Source organism: Desmodus rotundus, chromosome 7 (assembly GCF_022682495.2).
Source record: "Desmodus rotundus isolate HL8 chromosome 7, HLdesRot8A.1, whole genome shotgun sequence".
Classification (NCBI taxonomy): Eukaryota; Metazoa; Chordata; class Mammalia; order Chiroptera; family Phyllostomidae; genus Desmodus; species Desmodus rotundus.
In genome coordinates this window covers 90,192,897-90,216,220 of record NC_071393.1, presented here as the reverse complement: position 1 = coordinate 90,216,220, position 23,324 = coordinate 90,192,897, and the positions used below count along the sequence as shown (strand labels likewise).

The 23,324-nt window shown below is 40.7% G+C and overlaps 1 long non-coding RNA gene across 1 annotated transcript in view; it reads left to right on the top strand.

Annotated features, from left to right (window-relative positions):
- Nucleotides 1-23,324, top strand: part of LOC123480513 (uncharacterized) — a 113,511-nt gene that overhangs the window by 70,013 nt on the left and 20,174 nt on the right. Inside the window, exon 2 of the long non-coding RNA XR_006656550.2 lies at nt 10,831-10,983. This is a non-coding gene — a long non-coding RNA (uncharacterized lncRNA). The remainder of the gene's footprint in view (nt 1-10,830; nt 10,984-23,324) is intronic.

Sequence of the window (23,324 nt, the reverse complement as noted above, 5' to 3'; positions counted from 1 at the left end):
CTGGAGTTTCTTCCACTACTGCAACCCCCACAGATTTTTACAGCCAAAGGTTTTGAGACTTTAGTTTCCCACGCTGGGACTCTGGGTTGCCCAGTCTGTCTGGCTCACCAGTTGTTCCTCCTGGTGTATCTGCATGCAAATGTGGGACCACCCAGTCCGCCAGCTGCAGCCTCGCCCACCCAGTGTATAGCCTTGCCACACATACTCTCTGCCCTGGCTGCCTGTCTCCGCCCCTCCTACCAGTCTGGATAAATGTTTCTTCTTAAAATCCTTGGTTGTCAAAATTCCATACATTTCAATTTTCTAGCAGTTCTGGTTGTTTTTTGTTTTTAAATTTATTGTTGTCCTTCTTTTGGTTGTGTGAGGAAGCAAAGCATATCTACCTATGCCTCCAACTTGACCAGAAGTCAATAATTGTTGTGTCCCTTTCTTTATACAGACCCTGGATGCAAGGTTCCCTGGGTTTGGAGTTAACTGAGGCAAGAAAATTGACCTTTAGGCATAAAGAATCTGACACAATAAAGGGGGCTATGTTTGTTCCAGAGAAACTGAGGCATTTTGATCAGGGAGAAGTTTGTGAAAGGCAGAACTACATAATCACTAGCAGTCATTTGGAGGTTGGAGTACCACCATCCCCCCCAATCCTTGCAATGGCCTGAGATATGTGGACAATGGCATTTCCAGGCCAGAGCAAGGCAAAAAGTGACCAGGCACCATAAATAGAGATCTGGGAGAGATGACTTTGGAAAGAATTCTCACCCTTTGCTGGCTTCTGCCAGTTTTCCTAGGATTCTCTCTGCAGGCTCTGGAGCAAGTGGGGTGTCCCAGCACATCTCATCCTAGTCACCCGGGACTATAGAGGAGTAAAAATGATTTTCCCTCCACCCTTTATACTGAGTGCTTGGCTGAGACCCCTTTTTCTCTAGGGTACCTCATAAATGGATGTTTATCGAAGATGACTAAAACTCTGGACTGTGGCTACTATAATTTCAGGTTACCTTTGATGAGGTTAGCCTGCTTATTCAGCTTTAAAACAAAATCGTATTTACCTGAGGCTTCACACTAGTCCCAATTCAGGTTAAGTCAGACCCAATCCCACTGCATACCCATTCCAGGTTTTTCAGTCAGACCCAGTTTGACTCCAGCCAATTTCTGGACCCAACCCAGAAAAAGAAATGCTGAAATGAAGTCTGAAAGCTCATAACTCAAAAGCTGTGGAGCTAGGGTTTGAGAGTCACACATTATTTCCAGAGGCAGCAAGAAAACGATGAGCTCAAGGGTCTCCATGGGCACCTATGCCTGGTTGCTCATTGCTCCTGGGGGCCATCAGGGGTCTCCTTCAGTTCCCCCTCTGACACCAGAATTATTAAAAGATAAACTGAGGCATATTAAAAGTTTTAGGAGTGTATATTAGCAAAAATTGATTCAAATCACACAGCCCCCAATCTAGCAAATAGAAAGGAGCTCCAAGGAGCTGTACAAAATGAAAGATATTTATAGGCAGAAAGGAGAGGGGGAAAAGGAAGTCATACTGGGCAAAAAGTAGGCTGGTTGTTGCAAAGTTACTTTCCTTTTGGGGATGGCAGGGGTCTGTCAGGCAGATTACCTCACAAGTGCTGATCAATTGATTCCTGATTGACTGGTTTAAGACTTCATTTCTGGGAGAGCTGAAAGGGTAATTAAGTCTTGGTTTGGCAATGTGGAGCTTAGCATAAGCAACTCCATTTGGGGCTTGTTGTCTTGTTCTTAACACTACTAATAACAAAGAGCTTAAAAACAATAAGGTTTTCAAAGTCTTTTACATCTAATTGGCCATTTTCATTTTGTTGAAAAGGAAACAGAATGAATGGTCTTCTTACCCATCTAATATCTCCTGGGATGTTTGCAATATGATTGCGGTTACCAAAATCCTATGTTTTCAGTAATATATTCATGCTACAAAGCAAGATATAGAGAGAAAATGAAAAAACATGGTATATATTGTATTTATATTTAACAAGTGTTTTTGATGCAAAATGATATGATTTATAAGACAAGTGAGGAATTAAATGAAAAATATTAATTCCTAAAGCACCATAAGGAGTGTGGACCATTGATGGAGCCCATTTTAAAGTTTGAAGTTGAACATCTTTTGATCCTCAGTGATGATATATATGTGCCACCTCATTTTAGGGTGACCCAAAAGTCTAAAATTTGAGGCTTTTGTAGATGGGAGGCTCAGGCTACATGGCCCCCAGCTCTGCCTGTGACAGGCAGGTGCTGGGCACAGAGAGCACCCTCAAGTCGGTTAAAAAGGTGTACACCCCAATTCACTCTGAGCTCCCAGTCCTCCCTTCTCAAGCCCTCTCACCCGCATTTTGGGGAAGTGGCATCCTCCTTTGCATGCCTCCTGTGCACTCCACTCCTGTGAAAGGAAGCAACTGTAGCTCCTGGTGGAGCCTCCAGGAGCAGGCAGGCGGCTCTGCAGCTCTTTGTTACCAGTCTGAGATGATGCAAGCATCGACCTTGAGGGTAAACCCTGAGAAACTTTTATATAATTTGACATGGCTGCTACATCCAAATGTACCTATTGAAATGTAACTTTAGCCCTGGCCAGTGTGGCTTGGTTGGAGCATTGCTGTGTGACTGAAGGATTCACAGTTTAATTTCCAGTCAGGACACATGCCTAGGCTTCAGGAGAGTGTGCAGGAGGCAGCTCATCAATGCCTCTCAAATCGATCTTTCGATGTTTCTCTCTCCCTCTCTTCCCCCTTTCTCTCAAATGAGAATAAAATAAACATTTTAAAAAATGTAGTTTTATGTCTGTTGAATTTAATTTTTGAAAAATGGGGCTTGCCATTTGCCTGTTTTTGTTTCATTTTTCTAGAAATTCATCTTTATTGTTTTTTACAAAGGTATTGGTCTGTGACTGATTAGGAAGAAAGAAAATGAGCTCTTCGTCACTGATAATTGAGTAACTTGGGGAGCACCAGCACAGAGTGTAAGTGTGTGGACTCTGGAGCCATAGCTCCTAGGCGGGTGACTTGGCTGTCTGCATGACTTTGGGGAACCTACCCTCTCCTGCTTTGATTTCATTGTTTGTAAAATGGGGGACGGTGGTAATTGTACCTTCCTCATGGGGTTTTGAGGAGTAAAGATGTTAATATTCTTCAGGCTCTTAGAAAAGTGTTTTGCATAGAGTAAGGGCTCAGTATGTTTTAGCTATCGTCGCTTGCACTTCGAGACCTGATTGCTCACCTGTATTTTTGTATAAGCCAGGGCTTATGACTTAATGCATGATGGCTTTTGAGGACACTGGACACTTTTACCTTCAGGGGCCTCTTCTTCCATTAAAAAAATTAAACATTGTATTGTATGACCATGTTGGTATAAAGATACATGTAACTCAAGCTAGATTCATTATGCTATATTTGTTATCATTGTATTCATTTTTTCCTTCCAATTTTAGAATAAATTGGAACTACAACATTTCTGCAGCCCCCTAAAAGTATCTTGGACCCTGGGCACTGTGCCTTCTGTGGGCAGCTCAGACAAGTTGGAGCCTGTTGGCTAAGTTGGTCCCTATGTAAGCCCTTTCGTCTTTTGCTGGAAAGCTCTTCTTTCAGCATCTTCTTCTCTTGATCATTATTCCTTTTCCTGTCGAGTGTCTCCTCTTCGTCATTTGAGACTCCACCCAAGTTTCCTTCTTAGCTCATTCTGTGGCTACCACAGTATTATAATTGTCTATTTACCAGCCTATCTCCCAGGCTAGACTATAAGGTCTTCAAGCTCAAGAAACACCTCTGTCTCCCCAATGCTAAGCACATTATAGTTAAGTCAATTAATTACTTAATGTGGCTGGGTAAAATGTGTCATAGGGAGATAACAGCCTGGATTGGGGGCCCAGCAGTCTTGAAAGGTTCATTCCAGAAGAAACAGGAGAAGGTTAAAGACAATGATTTTATTCCCATTGTCTGTTAGCACCTGAACACTGGTGGATTTCAAAACGCAGAAAGAAGATGATTTGAGCATAAGTAGCAAGAGCTTTACAAGACAGTTGCCAGAGCAGTAGGAACTCTCCACTGACTCACATTAACAAGCTTTCCATTCATACATCACACTGAGAACAGGTCCCTAAAAGCTGATCTGCTGCCTCATTAGAAGCTAGTCAAATGCTTTCAGTATTGAGTAATGGATTTGGCGGAGCAGGCTCTGGGAGCAGAACAGCAACAAGGTTGTCTGCTGATTTCGGAGGTTGTGGCACGGCTGGTGCAGAGAGGATTCTTGGCAAGGGGATGTTGTGGCTGGACCTCCGAGTAAAATTCTCTATACGAGGATGATCCTGCCTGCTGAGATTTCCTACTGTAGCATCTTCCCCACAAGGAAGAAGCATGGTTTATTTCACAGCACTGTCCAATCTCACCAGCCACTGTCTATTGCAGAGGTGCTCCAATTTCAGGTGCCTGCAAAGCTCCCCAGGCATCTTGTTGAGCCTGCAGATCCTGGGCCCACTCCAGAGCTTCCGAGTCCCTGGGCCTGGGAGGGAGCCCAGCACTTACAGGTTTAACAAGAAGCCTGGGTAAAGAATGTTACAGATGAATGAGATCAGACTTGAAGAGCATGGATGCTGCTGGTTAGGGAAGCTTTGAATGAGCAAGAATCCTTTCTTCTATGCTTTGGCCCCAGTATTTTTTGTTTATAGCCTTTGGCTGTCCTTTTTTAGATGCCTGGAGCATACACTCAAGCGTGCAAGGAAGCCAGAAATATTCCCTGTCCCAAACCTGAAGCCACCATCATTTTTCTTGCTCTTCTGGTTTTAGGGGTTGGCACATGGGCACCTACAAAATAGAGTCATGTCTCTTTTTTCCAACTTGGAACTGAGTCCTTAGCTGTGAAACCTGCTCACTGGAACTCTGCACTGGAGTTTCATTTACTATTAAGGGCTCTAATGAGGAGGGACAGGCAATTATTATTATTTATTTCACTAATTAGCCAGATAATCATTCATTTTGAAACTGTTCAGGGTTGGAAATCTGTTCATTTTGTGCCCTTTATGTAATGTGGATTCATGTTATTTCTTTCCCCCTTTCCTTTACAAAACCAGCTGCTTTGTTAAATGAGGGGCAAAGGTATGGGGTGAGAAGGGGGAATTAAAAAAGGAGCAAGAGATCATTTCTGAGCTGTGAAGATAATGCAACCAGGAGCCAGAGTCAGTAAAAACATCACCTTTCTGTCTCCGAAGACATAATGCTTGATGATAACCATAAAACATGTTAGTGCAAAATAAATTGCTGTTCTATTCAGATCCTTAAATGTACCACTGTGGATGTCACTGGAGATATGCAACTCTTTCTTCCGATCCTGAGGCATATTTTATCATAATTTGTAGGGTGGGTGACAGCCTTGTACACATGATTGCCTTTTCCTGCTCAGTTAGCTTGTCAAGGTCAGAGTCCTTTGGCCTTTTATGAATGTGCGGCTATTAAGAAATGAGCAGGATAACTGAACAGCAGGGAGAGGAAACTTGATTTTTCTTCACTAATCAATACATTAGATTTTCGTAGTGTGTCCATAAGAAGCAACCATTGTGCTCTCCGGGCTATTTGGGGGGCAGGAGGGGATGTTGTTGCTTTGACGCTCTGCATCCTGTTTTTGTTGTGAGATGGAACTTCTGACTAGTTGAGATTCATCTTGAGTGTCACAAAATGAAGTGTCCAGGAGCACTCCCACTTTCGGGACGGATTTTTTTAAAGGTGGAAAATTACAATGAGAAGTTGGTGCTTCCATACAGTGGACAAGCACTAGGGCACTGTTTTTGTTAACCGGGTCTCCTGGGTACAACCCGGGTAGATTAGGCTGAAAGTCTGGGTTGGTTTGTTTTGTTTTGTGATTCCCATTTTGAGAGTTTACACCAGATCTGAGGGTGATAGAAGCTGTAACCAAGCATCTCAATCCAAGGAAATGTGAGATGGTAGCCATTTCTCATAGAAATGGAAACCCTTGGTAAGCACTCAGGTGGGGTGGGGAGAGGGCTCCCAGCAAAAGGTAGAGCAGGCTTCATCTCCCTAAAGGATGACCTTGCTCCCTCTCATAACTTAACAATATACTCTTCACCTTTGCATACTCCTCAGTAGGTTAAAGGATTCTATGTCAGGAACTTCTACCCTGAATAACTCTTTCCCCTTAATGGGTTTCTATGTTGTCTGTAACACCAGGAAATTACTCAAAAGTCTTCATAAAAGCAGTCAGAAGGCATAAACATGTCCTTGTGCAAAAAGTTCAACAAACCATTATTCCCCAGGTCTTCAATTGCTCCTGCTAAACTTTCAGAAGCTCTATCAGAGGCGTCTTTTATGCACCAGTATCGTGGCACTATCAGGGTTAATTTTGGTAGGAGCAGCAGCAGGGAAAGTGTTCTGGTATCTAATCTACCATAACAGTGATAAAATATTTACTGAAAAGAATAAAAAGAACTTTAAAAACAAGAAGCCCTTTATAACATTGAATGTATAGATCCTAATATGTTAATTTACTGAAGTTGAACTTTGTACTTTATGTAAAAGAAAAATAGAAGAAAGTAAAGAAATGTTTACACTGTTTTAAAGTGAGATACAATTACTGAATCCAAGAACCACCTTAATATAGTTCTAGCATATTAAAAATGAATTTGATTATTTTGAATAATTCTGCTCTATTGTTGAAAGCATATTCAAGATCTGTAGAGGAAAAAAATAACATAGGCTTCTCCTGAAGGTCATCTTACCGACTTACACGGACTGCATGATATCTAAGACAGAGATAATGGACAAATGCCAGAGATCAGGTTGCATACTAGCCACTTGAAAGGACAGAATTTTGTATGGCAAAGGATAGAAATTGGAAGTTAAAAAAGAAAAATGGCTGAAATAGGAAACAAAAATGAAGTTGGACAAGGTAAGCTGGCACCTCTCTTCCTACTGTAAGGTCTGACGTTTAGTATGACATTGAAGTGGCTATGGGAGCATCACCTTCTAGTGTCCAGGGGGCCAGAAAATGGCAGTGGCAGCAGCTGGGAGAGTACTTGCTCCCCTTGAGATTAGACTCCCAAAGTGGTACTTTCTCAGACCTTGAGAGACATACAAAGGGTTGTCAAAGTACGCTTTGTAAGCACTGACTCCGGTTTGGCAGACATAGAGAACCTGAGGTTTATGTGATTTCCAGGTAAACGGACTTGAGGAAACCAAAGTATGGTTTCCCGATCAGTCTCATCAAATACGGTTTTTCCTCTGACATGTGCATTAGAGTACTTTCATGGGCTGTTCCTCCTCCTAGAACGTTCTCCCCCCCAGCTATCCATGTGGCTCGCTCCCTAACTTCATTAAGGACTCAGCGCTATTGCCACTCATCAGTGCTACCTTCCTTCCCCAGCCACCCTGTTGAGAAAAACTGCTTCTGGTCACTCTCTAACCACATCCTCCTTTTTCCCCTTTCTTAGCACTTGTCATCATCTGAAGTAACATATGTATTTTTCTTCTCCATTAGAAAGTAAATTCTACAAGGGCAGGGTCCATGCCATGTAGAACCTCCCAGCAAGTCGGGAGTTGCTCACTGCTGTGTTCCCTGTGCCTGAAACTGGGTCTGCTGTATCATAAGAACTCGGTGAATGTTTGTTGTGTGAATGAGAGAATAATAACAATAATAGCTTCCCTTTCCAAAGGAATAACAGTAATAACTTTCCCTGTGCCCAGCTCCACACAGAGTTCCCCGTACACATCAGTGCCTGCTATCCACAATGTGCTATAGGCTGCATCTCTGTATTTTGCACACCATTTTACAGACAAGGAGACACTCCTAGGGACTCCACCTGCACCAACTCTTGCTCTAAGGAATACAGAGCTACCCTGAGAGTATTAGCATGCTCTACCTTTTCCTTAATAAAGAATTTGCTCTCACCCACAAATGTAAAAAGAAAATGAAATTAAGAAAGCATCAACATTACAAAAATATTAGTAGGAAAGGAGCACTTAACATGGAAGGATTTTCATTTCAACAGGCTTCTTGGAAGGGACCTTTTGCTTAGAGTTGCCATATTTGGGGACAGGGAATGCAGGATGCATAGTTAAATTCGAATTTCAGACAAGCGGTGAATTATCTTTTTAAAGTTATGAGCCTGCATGGGACATACTTGTGCTAAAAAATTATACATTGTTTTTCTGAAATTCAAACTTAACCAGGCATCCTGTACTTCATCTGGCAACCTAGTGCTGAACTTCGGATAGACGCGTTACTGACCCTACCTTGACTGCTCTCCATTTCTAACAAGACAGAGCAGAAAAGGTAATATTGAAAATAATAGCAATAAAAGCAATTAGAGTGACCACTTCTGTCTTCCAGGAACTGTGTGCCCTTTGCATACATCATTTCTAGTCTTCACAAGAACCCTATAGGTAGGTAGATACTATCTTTCATTCTTTCGATGAGGTAAATGAAGCTCAGAGAAGATGAGTAATTTGCTTCAGGTCACACAACCAAAAAGCCCATTTTCCTTTCATAACATTTATCACCCGAAGTAAACCATTATTTTTTTTGTCTCCTCCACTAGAAACTAGGTTCTATGAGAATAGGGTCTGTGCCCCTAAGATTGTCCGGATGCCCAGTTCCCTCGATTTTACACGACCCCACTCTGTTCTTAGAAGCACTAGGTCAGAGCCAATGCACAGCAGGAACAGCCATTCCCAATGACCCCCAGAAGGAGTTGCCCAGGATCTGAACACCCATCTCTGGCTCCTTGGTCCTCACATCCTGAACAATTTTTATGCCAAGTCTGATCTACTCTGCCTCCCCCCACCATGGGATCATTGAGACACAGAATTTATTTGCTATTACTATTTTTTATTTTGTTGGTTCACTTTGAAAAAACTAAGGATAAATAGAAAATAGCAACAGCTTGTGCTGTTTCAGTTCCAGAGTTGCATGCATTTTATTCTAAATGACAATATTTAACAACAAAATTGCTTCATTTCAACCTCATTGCATTCCTTCAAGAGGGAGTACTATAATTTAAAAATAATAAATGCAACAGAGTGAATATATTGCTTTCATTAATCCCCAATACTGCTTATTTTCAGCACTTTTAAATTATCTGGGTGTGCTCAATAGATTTAGTTGAAGTGGAAAAAGAATCATTCACATTGCAGAGCACTTGCAATGATCAATTTATCTGCTGTTTTCCAAGCCAAGTAACTGAACTTCAAAGTTGCATTTAGTTTGAATGATTTCCTCCCCACCCCCTGCTTGGTATGAAACAGTGAATTAGTCAAGTAAAAATGTATGTGGAATTGAAGGTGCTATAAACAAGGGCATCATATCTCTGAGTTATTAGCCAGCGTAGGTGATGTTGATTGCATGTCATGGTACCCAAGGACATCCAGAGTGACAGTGGAAACTTTGTGTCTCTGTGCCCAAAATGAAGTGAAAAATTAAGGCACTAATCTAAACATTTCACTTCTAACCTGTCCTTTGCTTGAGTCCCAACTATTTAAAGGGAAATAGGAAATTGTAAAATCTTTAAGTGTCAGAACTTAAGCACTAAATCGCCAGGTTTCGGAAAGACACTGAATAATTCTTTAGCACCCGCATCTCCCAAATATTGCATCCTGTATTTTTCTCTACTACATCAGGCAACTCTCTTCCGGACCAAGACCCTGCATCTTATTAACTTGCCTGCTGTTGTTTCTTACACATGGCATGGCAGTGACTAGTCATAGCGGCTGCAATTTAGTTAGTGATTTCTATGTGCTGAGCATTATCCTACGTGCTTGATGTTTATGATCATCCGGTCCTCACAACAATCCCGTCAGTTAGACATATTGTTACTCCATTTTACAGAAAAACGAGGCTTGGAGAGGTTAAGGTATTTGCCTAAGATCTCAGCAAACACGTGGTGGTGGAGAGGGGTGCTTGGGGTCTGTACAAAGACATTTCTGATCTCACTGCACTGGTATGCTCTGATTAAATGAAAACAAATAACCGATTGCAGATAAGATCATGTGTCGAACTTTTCTTTAAAAGTACAAATGACAGTCTTAAATTCATATAAACAAAATTCAGGTTTGGGTTTTGCAATTTGTGTATTAAGGCGCACATGCAGAACTCATTAACAAACGGAGTAGCTCATCCCCTTGTTATGAAAAAGAACATCTCATCTATAGCAAAAATATAAATTCAAGGTGTGAAATGCAGTGGAAATAATTGGACAAAACTTCAAATGAGTGAAAGCAGCTCCCAAACAATTAGTTGTTTTAAAGTCAGTAAAATTGCTGTTATATCATCTAATTTTCAATTCATTATGGTTGCCCTGAGGTGTTTGATTTTAATTTTGGTGTTTTTGAATTGTGGATTTGCTCGAACGTAGCCTCCATCTCCTAATTGGGTAACGAGCAGGTTCATTTGCAAATGGGACAGGTTCCATGCTGAGGGTCTCATCATAACATTTCTTCTTAAATTTCTATTGCATGTAATTATTGAAAAGGTGATGAAACAACATTTTGAAAAAAAAAACAAAATAAGAAAGCACTGCTCACAACACAGCACAATTGTTTTCAGTTTTGCACATTTGTTTTTCTATTGCTGATTTCTGAAGTTGCCAGACCTGACAGAGATTCCACATTACTTGTTAGAAATGAATTCCATGGTTTCTGTTGAGAAGAATCTGCCTATGTCTAAGAAAAGGCACATTAGGAAGAAAACCCATCATACATTTTGAAGCAATTCTATTTTTTGTTCTTTTAAAAAAATTCTATAAAGAGGGTGTGCCATGAAGTGTTAGGCAGTTTTTCTTCTTTCACCATAATTGTTCCCTTTATTATACAGGCACTGAGGACCTGAGAACTGATTTCTGGAATACCAGATCTGGAGGTCCAAGCTCCTGCCATAGAATTCACTGCGAGAGACTGAAGTTCAGGCGGGTCTCCTCTGTCCTCCCGTACTCATTTGTTGAGCACCCACCAGGCACCCGGCCCTGGGGTAAGTACTGGAAATGAGCAAACCCATACTGAACTTGAACTTGCCATGCTATGACAGAAGTCTGAATTATTGTGGTCGGATAGCAGCATGGTGCTGATGGGCTAAAATGACTAACATGACAAGAAGCAAGGTCAGAGGGTCATTATTCTTCCAAGAGAGGCTGCCGCGACCCGGGACAGGACATTGTCCACATGTGCCAGGAGGGACTGTGGATCGCTTGGTCACAGTCCTCAATCAGTTAAGATGATTCCTGGAGCTGAGAAGACTGGTAAAACATCTAAAGAAAACAATAATTTGCCAGAAAATTAAGAGAATTCAATTGCAGCCCCAATAGAGCTGCCTTGTTATGTAATAGAAATTGTTCAATCACAGGATCAGTCCAGAGCCTGTGGAGGAGCCAGCTAGCTACACTAGTAAAACGTGAAATGATTTACATTTGGAAGCCACAGCTGGTATGAAAATAAACATTGAATCAGTTCCTTCCTCTAAGTCGATGTTCCATTAGAATAACTATGGTAGGTGACATTTTTCACATTTTAATTGGTGTTTTGCTGATTTTATCAGAATTTCTGCTGATCAAAGCAAATTGGCTATTTATTTATTTTGCAATGAAGCTAACTGTTCACTGCAAGTTTAATGTACTGTAATGAATTTTAAATATCCTCCTAGTCAGATTACAAAGTGTTTGAATCAAGATGTCCTTGTTGTACTTAAATTTATTAATTAATCCAATGGACAAAAGGCAACTTTCAGATATAATGTCACATTTTAAATGGATCTGAATTGGACAAAAATATTGGGCCTGCATTAAAAAATGTCAGGAAAATTAGAATGTTTCCCCCTGCAGTCTGCTTAACCCACTCGTACCTGCTTGGTTTTTGGACATATGATAAATACTTTCATTATTAGTTTATTTTCATAGCTCACAGAACAATAAGTTTTTATGTTATTTACACTCCAGTGACTTAGGTTTAATTGGCTTCTTTTATGTTGTTTATATAAATATAAATCATACTGGGTTTAAAAGTATTAATGGTGCATTTTATGTTATAATGCTGTTTTTATCCAGACTAGCACTCCATAAATTCATACTACCCATGGCTAACTGCAAAGGAGCTCTACAAAGTCTACTTCCGAAGTTGAAGTAAAGGCTCTCTGAACCTTAACAGAACAAATGCTGAGGATGAAAAGATCCATTGAATCATACTTCCTTTGCCTTTGAGTTAGAAAATTAATCTATCAAATATTTCTAGAGGGGAATTCCCAGGTCTGTATGCTTGGAAGACACCATAGATTTGTTTTATGAGGCTATATAATAAAACAAAGCCAAAAAAACATTTAAATAATGCTGAGCGTTATGGTGGGTGAGTGTATCGCAAAAGCCCCCAGGAAAGGCATTGGCCCAGAGGCTGACCAAAATGTCTCTCGGTTCCATTTAAATGTTTGCAGTTATAGGGTTTTCGTAAACACCCCTTTAGTGATCTTCAGACATTTTTCTCTCAAATCCTAGCATGATGTTATGAGTAAATAGAATTCTCTTATGTAGCTCACATTTCTAAATGAACTTTAAGGTTTTATAGATATTTAGGCTTTTCCAAATGACTCTCTGAATACTGGCCTCTTTAAGTGATAAAAGGCATATAAAAGTAAAAGTTAATGAAAGATGTTTTTGAATGGATGACAGATGTCATTTCAGTTGGTTAAAAATGATGTGCCTTTGGCATGGGGTTGGGGAACAAGTAAACCAGTGTGGTAAATTTAAAAAAAAACAATAATAGTATAATGTGGTGGAAGTGGTGATTTAATTTTGCTTTATTTAGGGGGGGTTAGGTGGCCATCTGAAGCACAGCTGTGATCTTTATGGTGACAAAGAGTGAGTGGAGAAGGACCAAATGCTTCTTGAGTATTCATTTCTGAAAAGTCACTCAAATTCAACCCAGACACAGGCTTTCTTGTTGAGAGGCATGTGACATGAGCTGGGTCATGCACCTTTGTCCCTGCCCTAGTGTGTGCAGATTTCAAAGTACCAGAGAAACTCAGGACAAGATGACTTCATGATTTTATTTTCCAGGGTGGGCCCCTGAAAGAACTCTGGGAATCAAAGAGATCAGTTTGGCTGGAAAGTTGGTCAAGTTATTTAACCTCTCTTGTCATGGTTTTCTCATTTGTAAAATAGGGGTAGTGGTAGCACTTGCACTTGGGATCGTTTTAAGAAATAAATGAAATAAGATATGTAGAGTCTTTGCATACATGGAATACCTTGTTCCTGATGCTTACTCAATAAATCGTTATAATGCAGTTTCAGTATCCTTCCTCTATACAAGTTGGAAAGGGTCTCAACAACTAAGTCATTCCTCTAACTATGGCATGTTTTAAACTCCGATGGAAACTACTCGGGGAATAACAAATATTTATTTAGTGAGAATGATGTCACCAAAGAGGAGAGGGACTGTCTGGTACCTAAAGAAGTACTAAAATAAGTACTGCACAAGACACCAGAAAAGCAGCTCGTACACTATAGCAGCTGTTCGCGGAATGAAGCGAGTGCTGTCTGCACGGGGGCGTGATGATCAGCTGGTTTAAAGAAACTGAGAGACAGTTCGATGGGTTCGCATTGCATCAGATGATGGAAAAATCATAGTTTGCCTTAATTGCTCTTTCAGTTTACAAAGAACTTACACATTTTCTGACTTTGTCTTCATATCAGCCCAGTGATGTTAGTTGTTCAGAAATAATTGTCCCATTTACTGAGGAAATCATTGTGTCTCCAGGAAGTAAAGGGGTTTGCCCAAGACAGACCTTGTGCCAGATCATCCTTTCTTCAAAGGAGCTGCCTCAGGAAGTAATTTAACTTCATCAAATAGCTAACAGTTATTTAAAACAATTTATTTAATCCTTACAACCATCCTACGGATGGGTATACAACGATTAAGCTCATTTTACAGATGAGAAAACAGGCACAGAAAAGTGAAGCAATTTGTACAATAACACGTAGTCAGTGAGAGACCTGGAATCTGCAGTCAGAAAGTCTGCCTCTGGAATCTACCCTCTTTACACTACTCTCTCCTGCTTCTGATGGACCAGAATTGAGAATAATCTGTGGTTCTCAAACTTTAGCAAGCATCAGCCTCACCTGGAGGGTTTGTTAAAACACATGGGTGGTATTTACCCCCTAAGTTTCTGATTCATCGGGTCTGAAGTGAAGCTCTGTAATTTGCATTTCTAACATGTTCCTAGGTGATGCTGATGCTGGTGGTCTGGAGACCATACTGTGAGAATCGTTGGTCTAGACTAGAGACACAACATTTTGATGGTCCAGACACACGGTATACCTCAGGATTCTTTGCCCTATAAAAGAGTGTTGGTAAACATCTGACTTGAGGGAGGGGGCTGCACCTGGTACTCCCAAGAGGCTCATACCTCAAGGCTTTACTAGCATCCACAAAATACCAAGGTGAAGCCACGTGTTTGAATGCTTATAAAGGACTCCCCTAGCAAAGCTAATTTGTACAGTTATGTCATTCTCAGGGATAGTGGTAGGGATGGGGAACAAGGAAAATCACACGGGTCCCCTTGTGATTAGTATATATGTGCAGTTAAAGTGATTTCCAAAGGAGGTCTGAAAATGGACGGGAAAAGAGCAGATGGAAGAAGTAGGATCATCATTCCTTTCCGTTCCTTACAAGGGTTGATGAGAATTATAGGAGGGTTTTATGTAGTCGGGTCTGCAGAACTATGGCTGCTTTCTGAGATTTTTAGCAATATTATTATTTTAATGACCAAGGTGGCCGGTTGGTTGCACTGCTTAGACATACCCAGATAGTAATGAACTTGTTTATTCATTAGCTGAGATGTTACAATGAAAATAACACAGCAATAAATAATATAATAAACACTCTGGGCTATTATGCTCTGCTGTTTAATATTAAATGTAGTTACCGAGCCCTGGCTAGTGTGGCTCAGTGGATTGAGCGCTGGACTGCAAATCAAAGGTTGCCGGTTCAATTCCCAGTCAGGGCACATGCCAGGTTGTGGACCAGGTCCCCACTTGTGGGCATGCAAGAGAGGCAACCACTTGATGTTTCTCTCACAGATCAATGTTTCTCTCCCTCTTTCTTCCTCCCTTCCCTTCTCTCTAAAAATAAAATAAACAAACAAATAAATGAATAAATAAATAAATATAGTTACCCAAACTTCTCCATTTTATCCATTTATTGAACTTCATACAAAAATATACTACTCTAACAATGTAGTGATTGATTACACTGTTCATTAAAAAAAGAAAGTAAGTCTGAAATGGCAGTGATCTGACTCTCCATAGCGGTCTGGTGCCTTGGTCCCCACCTTCCTGGAATCCAAGCAATCTGAGCCTATAGGTACCCCCAGCACTGCTGACTATGGGGGACTTATATGTAGGCACTTGTCTTTGTCATGTTCCACACATCTCTGGGGAGGACATATGTACTTTGCCAGCTTGGCTGAGTATTCTAGGCACTGAATATAACAGAAGAAATAAGTAGTTGGCGGGGAATAAAACTTTGAACCCAGGCCACCTGTTGCTCCTCACAATCTGAGGACATTAATCTCACACAGTATGGTATTCTGCATCACGGGGGATGGCCAGACCACCAAAACGCCAGATACTTAGTTGGCATCATTTTGACCACCTCCCTATCTCACTGAGATGCTTACACTAAATTTCATTTCCTTCAGCCATTTACCATTGGCTTTCATCAAGCAGTGTGGAAATGAATGGGCTCAAAGACCTTATACTGACTGTGTTTACTTTCAGGCTGTTGACCCACCTCATTGCTCACGACATTATTCGTGTAAGCTTTAAATCTTTTTCTTTATATTTATGAAATGTTTCAAACATGCAGAAAATAATAGACCTAAAGTAGCCATGAAAACTTTACTTATTGCCATATCAGTTTCATTTTGAAAAAGAAAAAGAATGTTTTAATTAGATTAACACTCCCTCCAAACTCCTTTCTCCACCCCCTCTCTAGAAATAACCAATATCCCAGATTTTGTATGTATCTTTTCTGTCCACTTTTGTGCACTATTAGTGCATGTCCAAGTATCATATTACATAAGCAATATGTAATAAGGCTTTCAAAAGTTCCTGTTAAGTGTCATTAAGTGCATCCACATTTGCGACGGTGGGCTCTCCATGAAGAGATATGTGAGAAAGTTGTGCTGGGTATTATGTTGAGGCCTGTTTCTCTCTTAGACACTATGGAACATGGAAATAGTGTTCCCCCCTGTGCAGTGGTGGTTGGAAAGCTGAACACTAATTTGTCCACTTTCATTGTGTCTATTTACTTCATCTGAATAGTTTCTTATCTTATTTCCTGTCTGTCTACATTTATTCACTCGTTCCTTTAAACTTGTTGCATTTATATTTTTGTAACAAGATCCATTTAAAAAATATTTCGAGCTTCACTTCTTCCTCTTCCATTCAGTGTTTCTTCCAGGTGCACCCTAGTCACAAGCAGGCACTAACCACCACCCTACCCCTTTGAGCATTGAACCCATGACAGCTGGCAGGATTTACCACATGCTAAGCATGACATTGTGTTTAGCAAAATAAATTTGATAGCTTTATAATCCAGATGCATTATCTATCAATATCCAAGAAAACAAATACTTACGTGTAATGGATTTCTGTGGTAAAAACACTTCCTGCCCAGAGTGGGCCCGTGTAGTTTATTCCCCAGTCCACAGGTTGTTTTCAGTAGTAGAAAGAGCCTTAGGATAGTAAGCTGATGAGTACACATCGTGATATTTTTATAATTCAGAGCCAAGATGATTGCATAGCAAAGGAGCAGAAGCCCGAGGAAGCTATTAACAATTTAAGAATTTACCATTTACAGTTAGTACAGGAATATTAATTCCATTTCCAAAGAGAAGCATAAAAATGGCATGTGTTATGACTCTTAGAGATATACTTTGTATAGTAGAATATTAAAATCTCAGAGTTTGGTGTTTTACCCTTTGAGATTTGCTAAGTTTTCCTCCACCATATAGTTAAGCAAAACTCTGGGATTTTTTTTTTTCCTAAAGGCAGTCATTCTAAATGCATCTGAACTCATTTTCTTGGAGTTATAATGGCCAACATGAATGGCTGTGTTAGCCTCAAAGATAACCAAGGGGTCCCCCCAATTTAGGCAGGAGATAGAGTGGTTATACATTAAGTTTAATATAAAAGAACATTTTCAAACAGCATAGAAAAGTTTGATCAAATAGGGGTAAATGTTTCTATAAGATATTTCTCAATAAGAGAAATGAATACTGATAAATGTTTAAAAAATAAATAATAAATATGCATTTTGATATCTTATTGATATTCATCTGTTCAAATAAGTCTGCCTTTTTCATACTCAGCACTTCATAGCTCTAATATCTGTACAAATTATTGTGTTGTTAGATAATATAGCTCTTTATTAATACACCAATCATAATAATGTCATACTACCTTATTCATTTATCCTTTTGTGCATATACTTATATATAAAAATATTGACTGAGTTTATATTGTATTGTAGAAATTCAAGTACTAGAAGCACAAAGATGAGAAAGATTTGTACCATGCTGTCAAGAAACTGACAATTTTTTGTAAGTGATAGAATTATAAACAAACAATTGTAGTAAAATGTTATAACTGGGTGGAGAACCAAGATGGTGGCGTAGGTAGACACACTGCGCCTCCTCGCACAACCAGAACTGACAGAGAATTGAACGGCAAGGGGGTCCGACACCAAGGAAATAAAAAATAAACATTCATCCAGGCCGGTAGGAGGGGCGGAGACGGGCACCGGGGAGGAGAGGACTTGCGTGGCTGTGGCGGCACTGAGACTGGCGGAGTGTGGGACGAATGGCGCAGGTGGTCCCAGCACTAGCAGACCCTGTGGCCCCACATTTGCACAGATAAACCCAGAGGGCCGGACTCAGAGTGGCAGAGAACAGGGCAGGCAGAGCGGCGGGTAGCACCCTGCAGCCCCAAATTCGCGCACAGATAAACTGGACAAAAGGCTGGGAGGAGGCAGGGAGCGAAGCAGACCTCGCAACCCAGGGCTCCAGCTTGGGGAAATAAAGCCTCAAACCTCTGATTGAAAACGCCCTTGGGGGTTGGGGCGGCAGCAGGAGAGACTCCCAGCCTCACAGGAGAGGTTGTTGGAGAGACCCACAGGGGCCTAGAGTGTGCACAGGCCCACCCACTCGGGAACCAGCACCAGAGGGGCCCAGTTTGATTGTGGGTAGTGGAGTGAAAGATTGAAATCCGGAGGAGAGTGAAGCAGGCGCCATTGCTCCCTCTCAGCCCCTCCCCCACGTACAGCATCACAGCGCAGCGACCAGCGTTACCCCGCCCCGGTGAACACCTAAGGCTCCGCCCCTTAAAGTAACAGAAGCACCAAGACAAAAAAAAAAGGCCCAAATGAAAGAACACTTCAAAGCTCCAGAAAAAATACAACTAAGCGAGGAAGAGATAGCCAACCTGTCGGATGCACAGTTCAAAACACTGGTAATCAGGATGCTCACAGAATTGGTTGAATCTGTTCGAAAACCAGATGAAAAAATGAAGCCTATGCTAAGAGAAACAAAGGAAAATGTACAGGGAACCAATAGTGCTGTGAAGGAAACTGGGACTCAAATCAATGGTGTGGACCAGAAGGAAGAAACAAACATCCAACCAGAAAAGAATGAAGAAACAAGAATTCGGAAAAATGAGGAGAGGCTTAGGAACCTCCAGGACACCTTGAAACGTTTCAACATCTGAATTATAGGGGTGCCAGAAGGAGAAGAGGAAGAACAAAAAATTGAAAACTTATTTGAACAAATAATGAAGGAGAACTTCCCTCATCTGGCAAAGGAAATAGTCTTCCAGGAAGTCCAGGAAGCTCAGAGAGTCCCAAAGAAGCTGGACCCAAGGAGGAACACACCAAGGCACATCATAATTACATTACCCAGGATTCAGCAGAAGGAGAGAATCTTAGAAGCAGCAAGAGAAAAGGACACCGTTACCTACAAAGGAGTTCCCATAAGACTGTCATCTGATTTCTCAAAAGAGACCTTATAGGCAAGAAGGGGCTGGCAAGAAGAATTCCAAATCATGAAAGGCAAGGGCCTACATCCAAGATTACTGTATCCAGCAAGGCTATCATTTAGAATGGAAGGGCAGATGAAGTGCTTCTCAGATAAGGTCAAGTTCAAGGAGTTCATCATCACCAAGCCCTTATTATATGAAATGTTAAAGGGACATATCTAAGAAAAAGAAGATAAAAAATATGAACAGTAAAAATGACAGCAAACTCACAGTTATTAACGACCACACCTAAAACAAAAACAAGAGCAAACTAGGCAAACAACTAGAAGATGAGGGTTGTCAATAGGGGAGGGGGAGAGGGGGGTAAAGGTACAGAGAATAAGTAGCACAGATGATAGGTGGAAAATAGACAGGGGGAGGGTAAAAATAGTATAGGAAATGTAGAAGCCAAAGAACTTATAAGTATGACCCATGGACATGAACTATAGGGGGGAATGTGGGAGGGAGGGAGTGGGCAGGATGGAGTGGAGTTGGGGGGGGGGAATGGGACAACTGTAATAGCATAATCAATAAATATATTTAAAAAATAGAAAAAAAATAAAAATAAAAAAATGTTATAAGTGATAATGTTGATTAATACAAAAAATGTGTGGCAACACCAGTAAAGAAGCAAGTAGACTTTCCCTGGGAACTGAAACATTGGCAACAGCCGTTTTTGCGATCTATTCTGCTGTGCCTATGCCAGCATTGGTGGGTGCCATTTTGGACCCTCTGTCCTGCTAATGCTAGTGAGTGTGCCCTGCTGAAAGCCCTGCCTGCCTCTCTGTCTCAGTCAGCCAGCCACATGGAGGTCAGCCCCAACCACCCCATGCACCTGCAGCAGTGGTAGCCTGCCACAGCAGAAGGGCACACACAACCCACACAGGGGACAACCCTCAAGCACTTGGGTCTGGTAGCCAGAGGGGACTGTGCTGCTAGGCCCCACGGTATATCTCCTACATAAGGCTACTTCAAGGCCAGGAGATATAGCTGATCTAATACATAAAAATGAATGCAGAAGATTAGGTAATATGAGGTGACAGAAAAATATGTTCCAAACAAGAGAATAAGACAAAACCTTGGAAAAATAACTGGAAAGGAAATGGAAATAAACAAAGATCAAAGTAATGGTATGAAGATGTTCACCGAACTTGGGAAAAGAATGGGTGAACAGAGTGAGAACTTCAAAAAATAAATAGAAAATATATCAATAAGAAAGTACCAATCAATTTACATGATGGAATACTATGCAGCAGAAAGAAAGAAGGAGCTCCTACCCTTTGTGACAGTTTGGATGGATCTAGAGAGCATTATGCTAAGTGAAATAACTGGGGCGGTGAAAGACAAATACCATATGATCTCACCTGTAAGTGGAACCTAATCAAAACAAGCAAGCAAGCAAAATATAACCAGAGACATTGAAGTTAAGAACAAACTGACAGTAACCAGAGGGGAGGTGGAAGTGTATAATGGGGGGAAAATGGAGAAGGGTCATCAAGGAACATATATAAAGGACACATGGACAAAGCCAAAGTGGGGTAGGATTGAGGGTGGGAGGTAGGGATGGCTGGGGTTGGGGGGAATGGTGGTGGGAAAATGGAGACAACTGTATTTGGACAACAATTTTAAAAATGTACCAATCATAGCTAAACAATATAATAACTGAAATGAGAACTACATTAAAGGGAATCCACAGCAGATTAGATGAGACAAAAGAATGGATCAATGATCTGAAAGCCAGAGTAGTGGAAATCACCCAAACTTAAGAACGATAGAAAACAAAATGCGGATAGTTATGGGTCTCACATGGAGATGAGAGGAGAGAGAGAGAAAAGAGAGAGAACGTATTTGAAGAAATAGCAGCTGAAAACTTTCCTAACCTGTGGAAGGAAACAGACATCCAGGTTCAGGAAGCAGAGAAATTTCCATACAGTGTGAACCCAAAGATATTTACACCAAGACACATCATAATTAAAATGCCAAAAGTTAAAGAGGGAACCTTAAAAGCAGCAATAGAAAAAAAAAAAAGCAACTAGTTATGTACAAGGGAACCACCATCAGACTATCAGCTGATTTTTAGCAGAAACTTTGCAGACCAGAAGAGAGAGGCACAATATGTTCAAAATATTGTAAGAAAAAAACCCTACAACCAAGACTACTCTGCCCAGAAACATTATCATTGAGAATTGAAAAAGAGAGTGTTTTCTAGACAAGCAAAAGCTAACGGAGTTCATCACCACTAAACTAACCTTACAGGAAATGTTAAAGGGACTTCTTTAAGTGGAAGAGAAAAGGCTGTAACTAGAAATAAGAAAATATATGAAACAAAATCTCACTGAAAAAAGCAGACATAGTAAAGGTAGCATAAAGGTAAAAGACTAGTAGTAATATCATCTCTATATACAATAATTAGTTAAGGGATACAGAAACAAAAAGTTGTGAAATTTGATGGTAAAAACATAAAAAAAGAAGTGGTAGGAGGGTTACAATGTAGTGTTTGTAGAATGTGTTTGAACTTAAGTGACCGTCAACCTAAAATACAGGGTCCAGCATAAGTAACACCTGCTTGAGTATGATTGGTAGGGTAATAATATGGATATAATAATTTATAATTTTTTTAAAGATTTTATTTATTTACTTTTAGACAGGAGAAGGGAGGGAGAAAGAGAGAGAGAGAAACATCAATGCGGTTGCCTCTCTAGTGTTGCTTCCTGGGGACCTGGCCCACAATCCAGGCATGTGCCCCGACTGGGAATTGAACTGGTGATCCTTTAGATCGTAGTCTGGCACTCAATCCACTGAGACACACCAGACAGGGCATAGTTTTAATTTGAATATTTCACCTAGAATATCATATGGTGTCCTTGAGTGTGATATTGTTATGTTACAGCATTACATGCTTATGATTGTGTAATAAAAGACTTTGTAATAAAAAGGGGCGTTATTTGTGCTGAATCTTGTGGATTGCTGTATACATAGGTTGTTATATGTGAACTTGATGGTAACCACAAATTTGTTCCCAAGGTCAGAGGTACCTCAGATGATGTCAGGGAGACTAACCACATGGCAGAAGATGACAAAAGTGATGGCGCTAACTTCTAAATTTTAGATATCGGGAAAGGACAAATTGCTCAAGTAGAAGCAGCCAGAAAACCTCATCAAAGAGCTCAGGTGGGCCCAAAACCAGATCAGGTGCAAGTGGAGTACAGAGCTCTCAGGAAGCCAGAGAGGAGGAAGCTTCCAGGCCAGAATCAGGCCTTTCTTTACAAAAGTCAGCAGGACTTGTTTCTTGAATGAACGAATAATTTCTATCCGTATACATATAATGCAGGTGCACAGATGTGTGCAGCTGCCTACAGTGTGCCCCGTATTGTGTGTATTCACCAAATAGTGTGTATATATATATCTACATACACACACACTTACACATAGGTGTGCATGTACAGAAAGGTGTATGTTTGTCCACTTGGCATACAGACATATGCATGTACAGTGTAGTTCTAGAAAATAGTCATTACTTAATATTTATTAAACATCCATATGCCCTATCTATCTATCTAAAACAAACCTATAATGGATACACAAAAAATAAAAAGAATCCAAACATAACACTAAATAAAGTCATCACAAGGGAGAGAGCAGAGAAGAAGAAAGGAACAGAGAAGAACCCCTTTCCCTTCATAGGGGGTGGAGTCTTTATGCTGAGAATGTGAAAAATCATGTCACTGGGTTCTTTTAAAAAATATATTTTTGTGGGCGAGCTTTGCTGCAGAGCCCCCCCGTCAGCCATGGATGAAAATAAATCTACCAAGTCATGATCTGCTTGGGAGGAAAGGTGGCCGACCTCTCAAAGGAGAAGGACCAAGAACCTTTTCCTCAATGGGCTTTTATTGGGTTCAATTTGCACAGGAATACAGGTAAAGCTCATCAGTCATTGTCAGGCAAAAAGGATCAAACAATAGATAACATACAAAGAACTTTGAGGGCTTATTCTGAAGCAGGGTCAGTTAGCTAAAGGGCTATAAGACTTTGGGAAACAAACTCATTTCAGGCTTGGACCCTTATCATTTAAACTGAGGGTATTAACAAAGCAGGTTTCACAGGATTTTATGCATTCTTTCTTAGGCCTGATTTCCCCAGGGAACCTGCCCTTTCCAGCACAGGGCCGCACCCACCTCTGGCATTGTTTCAGGCTTAAGTCAAGCAGGGGAAGTAAGACAGCCAAGAGATTAGGAGACTTCTCGCAGACAGAATG